The 15,073-nt window shown below is 46.8% G+C and overlaps 1 long non-coding RNA gene across 2 annotated transcripts; it reads left to right on the plus strand.

Annotated features, from left to right (window-relative positions):
• The first annotated feature begins 9,919 nt into the window (after positions 1–9,919).
• On the plus strand, positions 9,920–12,633 carry LOC149366360 (uncharacterized). Of its 2 annotated transcripts, XR_016285199.1 has the most exons (4): positions 9,920–10,552; positions 10,876–10,944; positions 11,444–11,508; positions 12,502–12,633. It is a non-coding gene; the product is annotated as an uncharacterized LOC149366360 (long non-coding RNA). The 2 variants fall into 2 exon arrangements; XR_016285195.1 differs by lacking the exon at positions 9,920–10,552 and having other exon boundaries at positions 10,593–10,944.
• Positions 12,634–15,073: the final 2,440 nt, after the last annotated feature.

A 15,073-nucleotide genomic window follows, 5' to 3' on the forward strand; every position in this document is an offset into this window, starting at 1 on the left:
TACGCACGCAATTTTCAGAATTTAGCGTTGCGGCAGTTGCGGCTTTTGCGCCCTTAGCGTGGAAGCATGGCGGCGTCCTTTCAAGTGACAGCCGCCCGCTTCAGCCCATTCAGCAGCTCTTGCGATTCCGGTCGGCATGTTTACCGGCAACTACTGGTGTTTTTGATTTTCGCTGTGACTTACCTTGCTTCGACGGTAAAGTTTAAGCTACAATTCAGTCCAGTTTTTGAGATACGCTCTCGATTCTGGAGCGCGCAAGCCTAATGGAACCTCAAGCTGCACTGCTACCGTCTGCAACGGCCCGAAACGCAGCAGAAACCTAGCAAAAACGTCTGGAACGAGACAAAAATAGATTTGGAAGTTTTTCGCGGTGTTTTATAGACTTGAATTATGTAAAGAGAGTTTATATTAAATTTTCTCCAAGTTTTTGATCTTTAGACGTCATGTGATGGCAAATATCCTTGCTCCAACGGCTTGTAGTTAACATTGCCTTTACTAGATGGCGCCATTATTTTATGTTTTTATTTCATTTTATTTAAATTTCGGGGTCATTTTGCAGACGAAAATGAACGCTGCACTAATAATTCGTTTAAAAAACTCTGAAATATTTCACTTTGCCAAGTTAGCGGCAATGTCGACCATTTTAAAAGGACCGTTGGCATCCATGTCAAGCAGATGGCGTTTAGCGGTTTTCAAAACGCTACACTAAAACTGTCTGTGGGGATAAGTTGCTAGCTGCACGATAACGTAATTTCCCTTAGGTTCGCTATCACGCTGACGCTATACTAAAACTCTCTAATAAAAAATCACAGAAAATGACAGTGAAGTTTGCAATGGTGTCACCAGGAAAGATAGAAATATATTGCGCAGTGTCGGACACGGGCTAAACGCGTTGCACTTCTTGGCAAAGAACGCAAAAAGCGAATCTTTATCTCTGACGTTGGTTTTTATGGAGAGTCACCTGTGTGCGTCCATTAGAAATTATGTCGAGCCGTCAATAATCCTCGCCCATAAACTCTTGCAGAAAGATGTAAAGCTATACATTAAAGGAACTCTTCAGTGGCGGGAGGTCCCCTTAGGCAAGTTGCAAATTCTAGGAGGCGCCCCGTCTTTCGGACCTCTAGCGCCATCTGGGGAGTAGCTGCTCAAATGCGGCAGGATTACTCCCGCAGTCAGCGGCTCACGCAGCGTGTTTGACACCCAGTGATGGCGGCAAACAACGTGCCGATATTAATTTTAGCCGGGTTTCGGGTGCTACACGACCTTGACAGCTTTTTTCGTGGAAAGTATTTGGAGAAAGGAAGACCTCTATTTGAAGCGGGCACGTCTACGAGGTGAGGGAACTGCTCGACTCGCACGGATCGGAGGTGACAGCTAGGTGTATTCCGCAGACGAAAATCAACGCACCGGCGAGATGCGTGAAGCTCAGCGTATACCGTGTGGACGCATGGAATTATAGGTGACATAATGCTTGAAGATCGACGGCAGAAGACGAATCTTCGCGGGGAGCTGCGATTGCCGTGCTGGCATCGCAGGGGAGTGCAAGCACGCCGCGGCAGTTGCCCTGTCCATACAAGACGGCAAATGCGACTCGAAATCCTCTCATCCACAATCGTGGGGCGTACCGGCGTCTCGTAAGGCATACCCGAGTCACTCTAACGTTGCTGTCCCCGAAAAAGAAAAAGGTGAACTTACCAGCTGTGTTTACACCGGAAAAATATTTTCACGCAAGTTGCTGAAAGTTCGAGTCTTTTTATGTTGCGATTTTTCAGTGCGTGCAAAGGAGGTTCCGCTGAACCATGTCACACAATATTTCGGTGACCTCAACTGCCCCTTAATTGATATGCTGAGAGCAGAAGAGTGTACGCCAGCTGAGCCCGCTACAACCCCTCCTCATAGCTCTCCGCAAGCCTTGATGCTTTTTGAATGGGAGAGGATCGAGAAAGAGTTCCCCGCTTTACTGTCATGCAGTGTGGAAACAAAATACTTCATAAACGAGTTAACTCCCTAGATAGGTTTGTATCCTAGTGTACAGTACTTAAGTATTCGTATTTTTTCTTCTCTAAGAGAACCTTACTTCTGCCGTCGGACGAGCGCGATCCAGCGGTGACGCCGTTCTATTTCATACGTTCGGCTCGGAAACCTATAAAACTTCGTTCCTGGTGAGTTGGTGTACGTGCTGTTGCAGCCCACGACGCAGCAATTCATTGTTCCGAAAAGGCAACAGCTACGCGCGAAACAGAGCCCAAACAGGCTTTTCCGAACGCCAGCGGGCCGATCGTATCCTTCCGAGTTGTGCGCTCGCCGCCGTGAGGGGCGCCCTAGTCGGCGCGGGAACGACGTTCGCTACTAGCCTTTAGTCTGCGCAGTGGGAAGTGTGTGCTTGACAGCTGCCGCCATCTGTCGCATGCACTTGTCACTAACGTGAGCTGCGCATGCGCGGTAGGAGCTGGCGGTTTTATTTTCAACCAGTGGAGGTTGAGGTGAAGAGGCGCGCTTGCGCAGAGCGGCCTTGTGAAAAAGGCGGTTACCTGGACTCTTTGTGCAGACGGTGCCTCAATATCATACAGGATGGTGATGAGCTCACATGTAAATCACTGCTATTGTAATATTGTCACGCGGCTTTGTTTACAGCCAGAAAAGAGGAATACAGAAGGCCGCCGTGCAATTCAGACTCCTTAGTGCGTTCATCTCTCTTACAATGAAGTGAATGGTTCGGTGACGGCGATGGCAGTAACTGCGCTGAGCTTTCGGCGAACTGTACAGAATCCGTGTTGTTTCGTACTGCGCTACATGTAAACGCGTCGGAGACATTCGGAACTAATGCGCGCAAATCACGCACACTGATCGAGTATGTTGTAGAAGCAATTCAACGTGACTACAGTGTTACCAGATAAATTTGGTAGCCAATCTCGGCACATCTTTATTCGATGGCAGAGTGCAGGAGGCTTCGAGCGCAAAAGCCTGTTTTGCAAAAATTAATGGGAATTTGGGCCGTACTCTTCGTGGACTGAAAATGATTGTTGGCGCACACTGAATTAGAAGTGCTGCTTAGGAAATATATGGTTTATTTGCTGGTATAGTACTGGTGCGCTCTTTTTAGCGACATGACGGTACAGGTGGCTGAGGCGGTTTTGGAGAATCTCTGAAAATGTAGACAGCATTTTTTTTATTCCATGTTCTTGTAACAGACATAATAGGGGCTAAAAAAACACAATCTTAACAACCTTGCATTACCAAAGGCGCGACCGAAAGACAGCTGGCACTCGTTCGGGGACTTGACAATGATACAAGGGCTTTTCGTATTAAACTGAGCAGCATATTTTAAAATAGTGCAGGAAACTGGAGCTTGGTGATATCAAAAAATTACCGACGATTACGTTACTTCCTAATGCGAAATTTGAGCGCAGCAAATAAGCTGTTTCACCTTTTCGATAGATTGAGGCAAAGAAATCGAGCAACACATGTATGCGCTATCACAGAATTTTTTTTTTTTAGCAGACGGAGGACTTCCATCGGTCGTCTCGCTCATGGCTCAGAAAGAACTGGCAGATAATTTCGCAGTGGCGAACGGCAGCGGCAATTTCGGCTCGGGCGGTGCACATATACAGATCCGCCGCCACCGATCTGGCTCTCTGATTGCCACCGCACAGGGCGAACGGCAGCGGCAATTTCGGCTCGGGCGGTGCACATATACAGATCCGCCGCCACCGATCTGGCTCTCTGATTGCCACCGCACAGGGGTTGCATTGGAGGAGGAGCGAAGAAAGGAATTAAGTTCGAGCCGGCGCTTTGACAACCGGAGACTCGCAGGAAGAGGGGGGAGGGGGGCGGCGTGTACACCCAGCGGCAAACGATGGGGGCAGAAGCGCGCGCAGCAAGCGGACAACACGATAAAGGGAGGAGGGAAGAGATAGCAGCGACTGACTGATGCCGCTGACGCCGATAGTGCGTCAACCCCAGCTGCGGATGAAAGGGGGGCGGAGCTGGTTACGAGGCCGACGCCGACGACAACGCCGACGCCGACGACGACGCGAAACCCAGGAACGGACGCCAAAGAGCTGCGCTCTAAACCACATTGTTCGCTTTCATGTTACGCTCTGCGGAGTGGTTTAATAATCCGTTTAATTTGTATTTGTCAGGATGAATTATAAACATCTTTAAAATCACTTTTCGGCCAAGTACGTTTCGTTAAGTTGTTGTAGAGGGGATACGCAAAAATTAGCCTTGCTTTTCAAGGCTACTTTCCTCCTGCGTGGTACTTTTTTTCAGTGTTTTCAGAAACCAGGCGAAATACAAAAAGAAATCAAACCTCATGACTGCGCTCATGTGCAATCAGATTGCAGCGCTCGCAACCGCTGTTTAGAACGAACGAAACCTGAGCGCTGACCGTATCCAAGTAAGAGGTCACTGCTAAATTTGACGGGCAACACAATGATAAAAATGAAAAAGTGCTGGCTACTATGACCTACACAGCTTCACTGCTTTCCATTTCTTTTTGTTTTGTCGCTGTCATTGCTATACAATAGCTCCGGCGGTGACCTGCCATCAATTATCGCAGGTGACTGTCCGGGCTTTCCATGTTCAGGAAGAATGCGCAAAAGCACATTCAAGAATGCGATGATAGTGGCGCCAGCCGCTCATATCGACGCGATGAGCGGTCAACATTCTTTCATTCAAAACGCGTTTGACAGCGCTACTATACGGACGAACAAGAGCGCAATAACATGTTTGGTTTTGTAATTTTATTTCGCGCGCTTTCATTAACAATTAAAAAAAGGACGTTTCTATAATACGCAGCTTATTTCCAGGACCAACCATATCTTTTTTTCGCTCCTACCTACGCGACTTTTGTGAAACCTTTGTTGAAAACTTCAATTTCGATCATGAAGTTATTCGAAGCTGGAAGCCCTATGATTTCGGTGATCTCATTGCGCGTTCAAGACTTACAATGTCCCTTACTCTGCATACAAAGAATAAAGACCCCATGCTTTATCTACGAAGGCGAGAGCGCGCGGCGAGGCACGCCAGATATTCGTCGTGACGTCGCTTGCTCCTCGCGCATGCGCAGTACGGCCCTCCAGAAGCCACGCGAAACTACTCAACCTCGGCCAGTATACCTCACGCTAAACTAAATGGGGCACCGGCTATAGGGAGTTCCGTATAGGAATTCTTCACCTTGCTAGAATCGTGACTCCGGAGAAGTGTTCGAGGCCGGTGTAGATCTTGGGGAGAGCAGTGGAACTTTCTGGGACTAAAACGTAGTAGCGCCAATAATTCTGCACTACCACTGCTTGGAACTTCTTTGCACGTTAGCGTTGAAAGAAGTTTATTTTTTTCGAAAGCAACAAAAATACAAAACAAAACGGTTGAACTCACAGGTCTGATCATTCAAGCACATGCGCAGTGCCGCTGCACTGGGCACGTCAGTAGGGCAGTAATGAGGCCGACACTCGACCGCCGCACAGGACGATGAAGTATGTCGACCATTTGCGCAAAAACTCAGCCTCGCTCATTGAGAGTGCGTCCACGCATGCTTGCTCAAAGAGGCGAGTGCGGAGGCGATGCAACATTGGAAACATGGTTCTTTGCGGACGCCCATTTAAGGAAGCCACTCCACGCTGTCGCCACAAAACGAACATGCACGTTAGCGTAACCTCTTGCAAGACGAGGTCCTGCGTGATTGTAGCGGTCTGTTTTAGGCTGCAGTTTATCGTAGGCCGTTATGTGCTTTGAGTTTGAAACCACGTGACGGTCGCCACTTTCAAGCTTCGATTCATGCAAAGGGGAAGTATATGATAGCAAGATATCGCAGCAGGTGTGATGCAGGGATGACCACCAGGTGGCTGGCATGTCTTCACAGCGTCAGCAAATCGGTGATTGAAGGGCGTTGTTATCAGATCCCAAACGGAACTACAAATACCGAAATTTTATCCTGAAAACTTATCTCAGGATTCCGGCCCATGCGCCTCGGAAAACCGGTCGCGCCATCTCGCGACAGCTGGCGGCGCGGCGGCGCGTAACTGAATGGCGATGAAAAATAAAAAATCAATATCTCGTCACGCATAAGTTACAAGCGAGCTCTGACCCTGAGGGGTTAAATACCTCATAAAGTTTCTTTTAATAAAGTTTCATCACTGTGGCTTAAATATTGCGTTTACCCTGCGCGATGAGATATGGTCGCATGATGCCTATGACGAGGTCGCGAAAAAAACCCCACTTGTCCTCATTTGATCACTCACCGCTGCCATGATTTACAATATATCGGACTGCTCTAGGAGCTTTAGGTAGCGAAATGTCCCATCTTTTAATAGATGTAAAGTATTTTACATTTGAAAGAGGCAGAATTTTTCCCTGGCTATTTTTCTATTCATCATGCATCCTCAGCATCGGCAAGAAACGTGTGGCGCCCTCTCTTGGTGCGTTTGGCTAGGCGCACGTCTACGCTTTTTTTTGCTTGCTTTAAGGAGATCAAGTCACGCCTTGTGAATGCGCGCTTTTATTAAAAGTGTCCCCATCGGATGTAGGCACACAAACATGGGCCGCTACAAGAAAGTGCTCCCCATGTATGGGTATTATAGAGGATTATAAGCAAACTCCGGAGCTTTACAGACACATTTACTATTGCAAACGCATACAGTGGCTACTTGAGGATGAGTGATAGTGGAAATGCGTGCGCATTAACGATACAAAGCCACGAAACTTAGGTATTAGCGCATTAATCGCTACATCTTAAAGCTCAATAGCGTTCAGCTCTTCGAAAGTTTAGGCGATGCAGTCAAAATGCAGCAGGGATGCGTTGAAATCAGTGTACCTCTGTAGTCTCTTTATTGAATATAAAGCTATTTCTGTAAGGGTACAAGCCCAATCAAGCCGAATTCGTTTGGCTTCTTGCTGTACTCCTGTCATCTGTACATATATAGATGCCCATAAGCTTGTACGTTGCAAGTACTGCAGGACTCTATGCAAGAAACCTGGTGCTCCGTTTCGTGCCTGTTTCACTGATTGTGCGCGTTAGGCAATTTGTCCAGTGTAACAATTCGTAGTGTGGTAATTCACAGCATTTCTTCTAGGTTGTTAAAGTGCCTCCAGTTATTCGATCATTCGCCGTCGCTAAGGGCTTTGCCATTGCCGTAATCGCTGCTAATTTCCGCGTTCATGTCAAAAGTGTGTGCAAACTATGAAGCGATAACGAAGAGTTCATAGAACGGCATGTTGTGAGCTATTCTGACAAATCTGCCATTTGCTGTGCAGGAAGCTACGCCTTTTCCCAAAGCTGCAACCCAGAGGCAAATCCAATTAAAATTTTATGACTATAATTTGCATTTATTTGAGAAGTAAACGCCAGCCAAATAAGTTCTTGTAGGATAACACGACGTTTCAAAGCCGGCTCTGTTTCTGCTTTAAGGCGGCAGCTGGGCGCTCCATCCGGGCCACTTGCGCAATGCGCCGCTCGCGCTGTCCATTAGCGACAGGACGCTACGTGCACGCGGCCTAGAATATGCAGTTAATTTACGCGCGTTGTAAATGTGTACAACAAAGCTTAGGCACTAGCTTGCGAGCGGCGCGAACTTGATACTTTTTTGTATTTTTTGAATTGTGTACAAAGCTCCCCCGTCTTTTCTGCCGGTCGCTTTCCTCCGTACTTTTCCTCGCTATCCTCTCCCTGTGACTTCCGCCGGCTCTGAATTCCGTGAATTCCACCGGCTGCAGCTTTCGTGCTTCCTTTTTGTATTTTTGTGTCAGTAAACGATTACTAATAATTCTTGAAGGTGCGACTGCGGGCGCGTTGCGGAGCCTTTTTTAAGCCCACATAAGGTCGACCGCAGGGTCACGGAGCTTAAACCGTGGATGTAGGAAAAGGGAGTGGTTCCCAGAAAACATTCAACATTCTCCTCCGTCATGACTCAAGTAGAATGCTTCTGCGCAGTTTGGTTCGGTTTCCACCACAATAGTGCCGTCAAAGTCACCCCTGTGGTGGCATGACTGGGAAGTACGGCCACTGCGCTTCTGTTCATTTGCTTGACATAAGCTTTGTGCTGCTTCACTCTTTCCGTCATATTGTTGGTGTCCCCAGCCTAAGCCTCGTTTACATGAACCGGACTGCGGTAGATCGAATCGGGGGGTCAAGTTGTGTAAGGTCAGCCCGACTCGACGATTGCGTGTTTACATGAACTAGATTTTAGCGAGTCGAGACCGGTTCAACTGCAGCGACACCAAGCGTCGAGCAGCGCAGCGGGTGAGGGCAGTGGCAGCCTCCAAGATTGCGGAACGGCACCGCTGTCTCGCAGGCGAGATGGCGCAAGCGTAAAAACAGGATCGTAATTTATGATCTCCACTCCCGCTAAACCGACTCTTCGTCTGTATCCGGTTTACGTGCTATCTTCCGTTGGGATTGAGCGAGTCAAACCCCCCCCCCCCCCCCCCCGCCCCCCCTGCAGCGGAGTTGACTGGACTCACTTCCTCGACTCCCGGAACCGACTGTGCGGTGTTTACATGAAACCAGTAACCGGTTTTCGACTGAATTCCTCAACTAAACCCCTTCAAGTAAACGCCGCTCTAGACACCATGCACTCGAGCAGGGTTTTTGCGTACCACGCCTTGCATCTTTTCTGTAGGACGATGGGTCTTCGGGACAGGGGAGGAGGCACCTGATAATGATGTCCGGCTGGTACCCAGTTTCCACCGCTTCCTTTCCGAGAATGCTGGCCAAGGATTTGCTGACGCCTTTTACGTACAGATTGCATACGCGTTTTTGCTCCTGGCGTGTACTTAGCCTACGCGTAGAATTGTTTTCGTTGCGTTTTTTCCCATAAGGATGTTTTCTTTTGTTGACAAGTTTTAATGGTGCAAGGGCCGCCTTGCACCAAAGAGCGCCATGGAACAGTGTTTTCTTCTACATAACGTTAGGTGAAAGACATTTTTCGACTCAATTCACCTCAGAGAAACCACAAAAAAAATTTGTATGCATTGGAAAGCGATAGGTATTCGGGGGGCACTGGGAATCGAACAACCGAACCGCCCGCGAACCGCATGCTAAAAGCACTGCTATCGCTGATTTTAAAATAAATAAGGAAGAATTGGGCATCACTTTCAACCTAAACTTGCTTGAATTTCACGCTACCCTTCCGACACAACTCTTTGACAATATGTTCCTCTCAGAAAGGCTATGACAACGCGACACACGTTTCGCAGAATTAAATGGATGACGAACACAGGGAGAAATGGGCGTTATTTTCAAGAGGTACGTAGGTGACCGGTTGCGGGGGTAAGGGGGAGGAGAGAGCAAAGGGCAGTAGGGAGAGGGTGCTGTCTCCTGCTGTACCTTTGTGTGCGCCTTTCTCTTTTTCCCCTTTTACTTCTCCTCGAGCCGTGGACCGCAGGCCGCGAATTCTAAAGTGCGCTGTTTTTTTTACTTCCGACGCTGAAGACCGACAAAGCTGGCGCGTCTGCCAAACCGGTCCTGAAAGGCCTCATGCATTAACGCATCCTTGCCGGCTCACGTAAAAAAAAAAAAAAAAAACTTACAGCTGCTAATGTGCCACTCCTGACTGAAGCGGTCAAACATTTCCCAAAAATCCCATCAGAGTTTTTGGAGAGAATCAGTTGCATTCTCTGACGTCCATTTGTCGTGGCTACGGCAAATGCGAATTAGATGTGTTAGCACTGCGGTTTCGATATTCGAATCCACTGATCACGGCTGCAAGTTGATGCAGAAGATCCCAGTGAACCACGGATATCCGTGGGAGGTCCGAGTAAGGTCCGAATCTCCAGTGCCAGGCTGGGATGTCCGTTGGGCATGCCTACGTATGTCCATATTCGGATATACGCATCGGAGATTCTGTGTATGTCCGAGGGACGTTCGTTATTGGATGGCTGGCGGACATCCGCCGGCGGATGTCCGAGGACTATCCGTAAACATCCCTCTTGGGATGTGAGCTTACCTGGCATATATATTTTGTTTACCCTCAGACGAACATTTTAAAAGAAATTCTATTTTGGAAATGACAAAATTCACACAATCGAATTTCTACCACCAACTAGTTTAATATTCAGATTGATTAAGATCACTCAACTATGGTGTTGATGTAAAAGAACTAGAATTAAACTAACTGCTTGGCTTTCTGGCGCCAGTGCTCATAATTAACGCCCTTTTATCCTGCAGCAATCCTTCGAGGTAACCGAGGCATGCAGCCATGCATGCTGCCTTCCATGAAAACAAACCCGAATAAACTCCTACTAGGGGCCGCGGCAGAGTGGTAAGCCTAAAAGTCAATGCAATCCAAGGCAATGTTTGTGGCGCGATGGTCTCGTTGGTTTTCGGCGCGTGGTGCTCCGTTCGACCTTTACTTTTGCTGCAATGTGCGGTTTGTTCGCTCTGTGGTTGCTTGGCTGTGCTACAAATGTGATGTGTCACCTACGCGCTCGAAAATACCTTCGTTTGCCTCTGAAGCTCTCGTGAAAAAGCTCCGGTGTCGTATTGCACCTGACCCCTTGCCGAGACATGCTTTGTTTGGATGAAAGAAGCGGCCATGGTGTTACCACTTGCGAGGTAAGTAACTGTGCTTGAAAATTACTTTCAGGATGTTGCTGTGGGATGTGTGAAGCGCATTAACGCAGTTGTACTCTGTCGCGCAACTTGTTTGCCACGGAGTGGAAGTTACATGCACTATGCATTAGCTGCCGCAAACGTTTCTCGTGTTTGTGAAAAAAAGTTGAGACGGTGTGCAGTTGCATGGTGTGAATCTTAAGGCAATTGCGCGTAGGTTCATAACTGCGATAAAACAGAGCGCAGGAAAAGCATAGTGCCAGAACGGTGTTAGTTTTTCAGTGCTTCGCGACTGAGTTTTTCTTACTTTTCTGTTGCCTTTGCAGTGTGGATGTGGCCCGGCTACCGAGTGTATTGGTGCCTACATTAATTATGCCAAGCCATGGAAAGCACAGGTAGGTTGAAAATGTCATATAAAAGTTGTTCATACTACCACAGCTTATCAATTTGTTCATTAGGCTTGCCAAATGGAAGTCTCCAACCATCCACTACACAGTACTTTGCACTGTGCAGTAGCATTGTTTAGGACAGCTTAACTGTTGTGTTAAGTTTGCGAACTTCAGTCACACATTTTTCACTTGTCAATCAATGAGCTCTTGCAGTGCTTTGGTATAACTTTGCCAAACATGTTATGCCCACAGGGCTCAATGCTGAGCCAGATAGCAGGACCATATATGGCAATCCTAGAGCCACATGTTCCTGGATTGTGACCAGACCTCTCTTCCTTACTTCTGTGCAGCTGTGGATCATCAAATATGCTGTCAGTGCCCTGATGCGTGATTCATCAGTGAACCCTGTGGGCATTGTAGTTTCGACAGAGATTGTGTTTTGCTGCATCGTTGACAACGTGCTGTATAAGTTGCTCTCTCATACTTTATTTTCTTGTCTATACAGTGTGGATGTGACTGACCTAAGCTAGCAGCTATATAGTACCTGCAGCATACAGCAGCAACCTTCAGGTAAGTTTGAACTACAGTGCAAGTTTGACCCTGTCACATAATGGATACTTTCCTTCTGTTTGCTCTGTGCAGCGGAGGGTATCTAGCTATACTGCAGTGTTCTTGTACAGTAATGGATAAAAATTTGTGGGATGAGAGTTCTTTGTAAAATAATTTCTCTGTGCTGTTAGCCAGAGCAATTTAATCAAAAGCCTAGAATCATGAGAGGACATGGATACTCAATCGTACTGAACAAATTTCAGCTTACTGCCTGGCGATACAATGCAAAAATAAATATTTTCGGAAAATCTACATCCAGCAAACTTTTCTCTTTGAGTGTACTCAGATTTCTTTTATGCGCACAGAAAGACGACACAATAAGACAAGGTAGACAGGACGGAGCACAACTTTCAACTGATTTTATTCCGGAAAAAGTACATGACATTTATACCAAAAAGAAAGAAAAAGAAAAGGAATAAAATCAGTTAAAAGTTGCGCTCCGTCCTGTCTACCTAGTCTTATTGTGTCGTCTTTCTGTGTGCATAAAAGAAATCTGAGTATGAACCAACTAGCCCCACAACGGATATTACTGGATTATCTATGAGTGTACCTTGTGCCCAACCTAAGTAATTAGCTAGCTTGCAACGATGTGGTAAGGATCCCTACTCTTACACTTGAATTTTTTTGACCATCAGTGTGGAAGTGACTGCCTGTGAGAGTAGCTGTGGTGTCTTGCAATGTAAACGCATTTTTCATGAACTGGTACAAAGCTCTGCAGTGGGGCATTTGTTCTTGCAGTTTTTTTGGAAAAGCAAAATATTTTGTATTACAAGAAATATTCTCACCTCTGTTGTTTACAACTTACTAGTTGTTCAAGATGTAAACATGCTTTCAGAGCTACAGATGACTAATTTACTTGGCATGGTGGAGTTACTGCATAGAACTGAATGGTGTCTGTCAAATTCGCTTGCTTTAATGACATATTCTGAACTTAGTGTTTACTGTTTTCTGCAGAAGACGTCCCCGGCTTGGCTACAAATTCATCATGGTCTGTACAGTATCCTTCCTGCTGCGTTAACTAAATGTATGGCCAGCTTGATGAATTCCTCATGAAGACTGAAGACGGCATTTATGTCATAATAAAATCATTCAGACTTTGATATGCTTTGTCATTTTGGTCGATTGCTTTACAGATTCATGCATATTACATACAGCAATTTGTATGCCCGATTTCAGACACTCTGCGGGCTTTTGATAAGCCCAGTGGCCCTGCGAGGTGCACTGATTGGTGGTTGTAGTTCTGGCTTGCCTCATAATGGTGAAGAATGCATTACCTGCAAATATCCTCAAAAGATCCGCCGGCGGATATCCGAGATGGATATCTGTCGGCAGTCTAAATAATTATATTTGTACCTCCGTCGGAGGTCCGTGCGAGAGCCGTTGGACGTCGGCGGATCTCCCACGGATATCCGTAAATCCAGTAAAGGACATACTTCGGACGTCCGATGAATGTACACTGGTTGATTGGGATACCCAAAGCACAGCGCGAGAGACGGGTAGTTAAGGGCACGGGATGTTCGGCTGCGGTGATGTAAGAGCGAGTGCTGTGCTGCTGAGGTGTGTCGTATTACGTGTCATGTCGATCTGCTACTGTTTTCCATATGGTTTGAACACGGTTCATGTACATAGAACAAAAGGCAGTGATGCAGTGGTCTGATGCAGTGGCCAGCAAAACTAATCTATACGCGCCGTCCGGATTCGCAACCCACTCGGTCCGTAAGGTATTTTCGTTTAGTTAATTTTGTTTAAGGTCAAGAAAACTCCAGACATACAGACGGACCTAGGCGAACACTAAGCCTCAGCACCGGGTAAAAAAAAAAAAAACTTTGATCGCATCAGGTCGCTGTTGTTCCACTGCCATGTGGAGCAAGACCTTTCTGCGGCCACGTAATTGGTGGAAGCTTCGGAAACTACGTGTCCTCAGCCTGTGTGTCAAGAAACCAGCCGCATTGCGTTTATTTTTTCTTTTCTCACCCAGCGTGTTCAAGGCGGGCTGACTGTGCGGCTGCCCTCCGTGCTCCCTTTGTTGGCGTGCAAGAAAAGGAAAAGTCGGGTCGCGGCTAACAGGGCTTTGTGCCTTCTTCGTGCGACTTCGAGCGATGATTTGTCAAAAATTACTGCAAGTATACACATAACATAAGACATGACTAAACGTCCCATAAGCCGCACAGAACTTTTTCGAGACAACGGGACAAGATTTTGCTGCGATAATCAGAGAGCGAAGCCCTAAAAGCCTGACAGTTGCTATCATTAACAACATGGTCGGGAAGGTATCTAAACTGTGAAGGATGAGGTAAATGGGATAGTTGGTTGAGAAGCAACAATACTTTCAACCACACCAGCACTTCTCAGCATGAGGGGTTGTTTTAATAAATATTTTGTGTATTGGAGCTCCACAATACTGGTATTACTGCAACAAAATGGCGATATTTCTACTTCACAGCTGCATCAGAATGCACATTTTCCGTTCTATAGTTGCCCCAGAACGCCCATTTTTGTTCTCCAAAAGCTTTTTTTTTTTAAAAAAGAACATATTTTGGCCATTCCAGCACTGTTGTCAGCGCTCCGTCACTCAGTCGCTAGCTTTCGTTGCAAGCAGTCACCGGAAGCAGGACTCCGAAAGTTCGCGAACAATGCTGAAACGGTGAGCGCAAGCGGCGCCTATGTGTTGATCCTGCGTGAACTGAACGAAGCCTTCAACGGTGGGCAGAGTCACGCGCGATCTTGCGATGCCACCATTATTAGGAAGTGCGCGCCCACGAAGTCAAAACCGCCAGACGCAAGAAACAGCAAAAACAAAGAAGGTGCCATTTGGGCATTCGAATGCCAGTTCAGCGTCAATACATTCGGCTTTACGTGTTTGGCCAGTGAAATGCAGAATAAGACGCTGCCAGGTAAGCTGTAGGTACTCTGAGCAGCTCCGTTTTTCATAGTGAGGCGGGGCTAACCAAAGTGCAAGCGCAGAATAGAAGGCTTGATGATCGATACAACTCATGAACGGTACGACGAATACACCCTATGGCTTCACCGATTGGCATGACGCCGTGACATCTTGTACCTGTCAGCCTGTCATCACGAGTTTTTGCACGTTAAATGGGATTACTGAGGATTAGGCAGATTAAACACGACGATAGCGAAACCCGGTAGACGGCATTTGACGGAAGGCCTCCTTTCAGCGGAATTTGCCGATTACGGTTCTTGAGTTCTATTCGACAATTTTGACTTTTTCAGCTTCTCAGATTATCGGCTCTTGAAAAAAAGTATAGTATGTGATTAACGTAAATTAAACCAAGGATAAAAAAATGGAGTTCCAGAGCTACGTGAAACCACCCACAGAGTGTTTCCCGTCGTATGGTCCTCCTCAGAGTATTTTATAAATTCCGATCAATTAGTTAATTAGGTAAGATTAATTATGCTAAATTTTAAACATTCACTTTAGGTTAACGTGCTTTTTGTTAAGTTGTAGAGGAGCGTTACGAAAGAACCGATCAAGTTTTTTTGTAGGAGCGTGTCTTCCACGTGGTTC

The sequence above is a fragment of the Amblyomma mixtum genome, chromosome 1 (assembly GCF_055824585.1).
Source record: "Amblyomma mixtum isolate Tamu chromosome 1, ASM5582458v1, whole genome shotgun sequence".
Classification (NCBI taxonomy): domain Eukaryota; kingdom Metazoa; phylum Arthropoda; class Arachnida; order Ixodida; family Ixodidae; genus Amblyomma; species Amblyomma mixtum.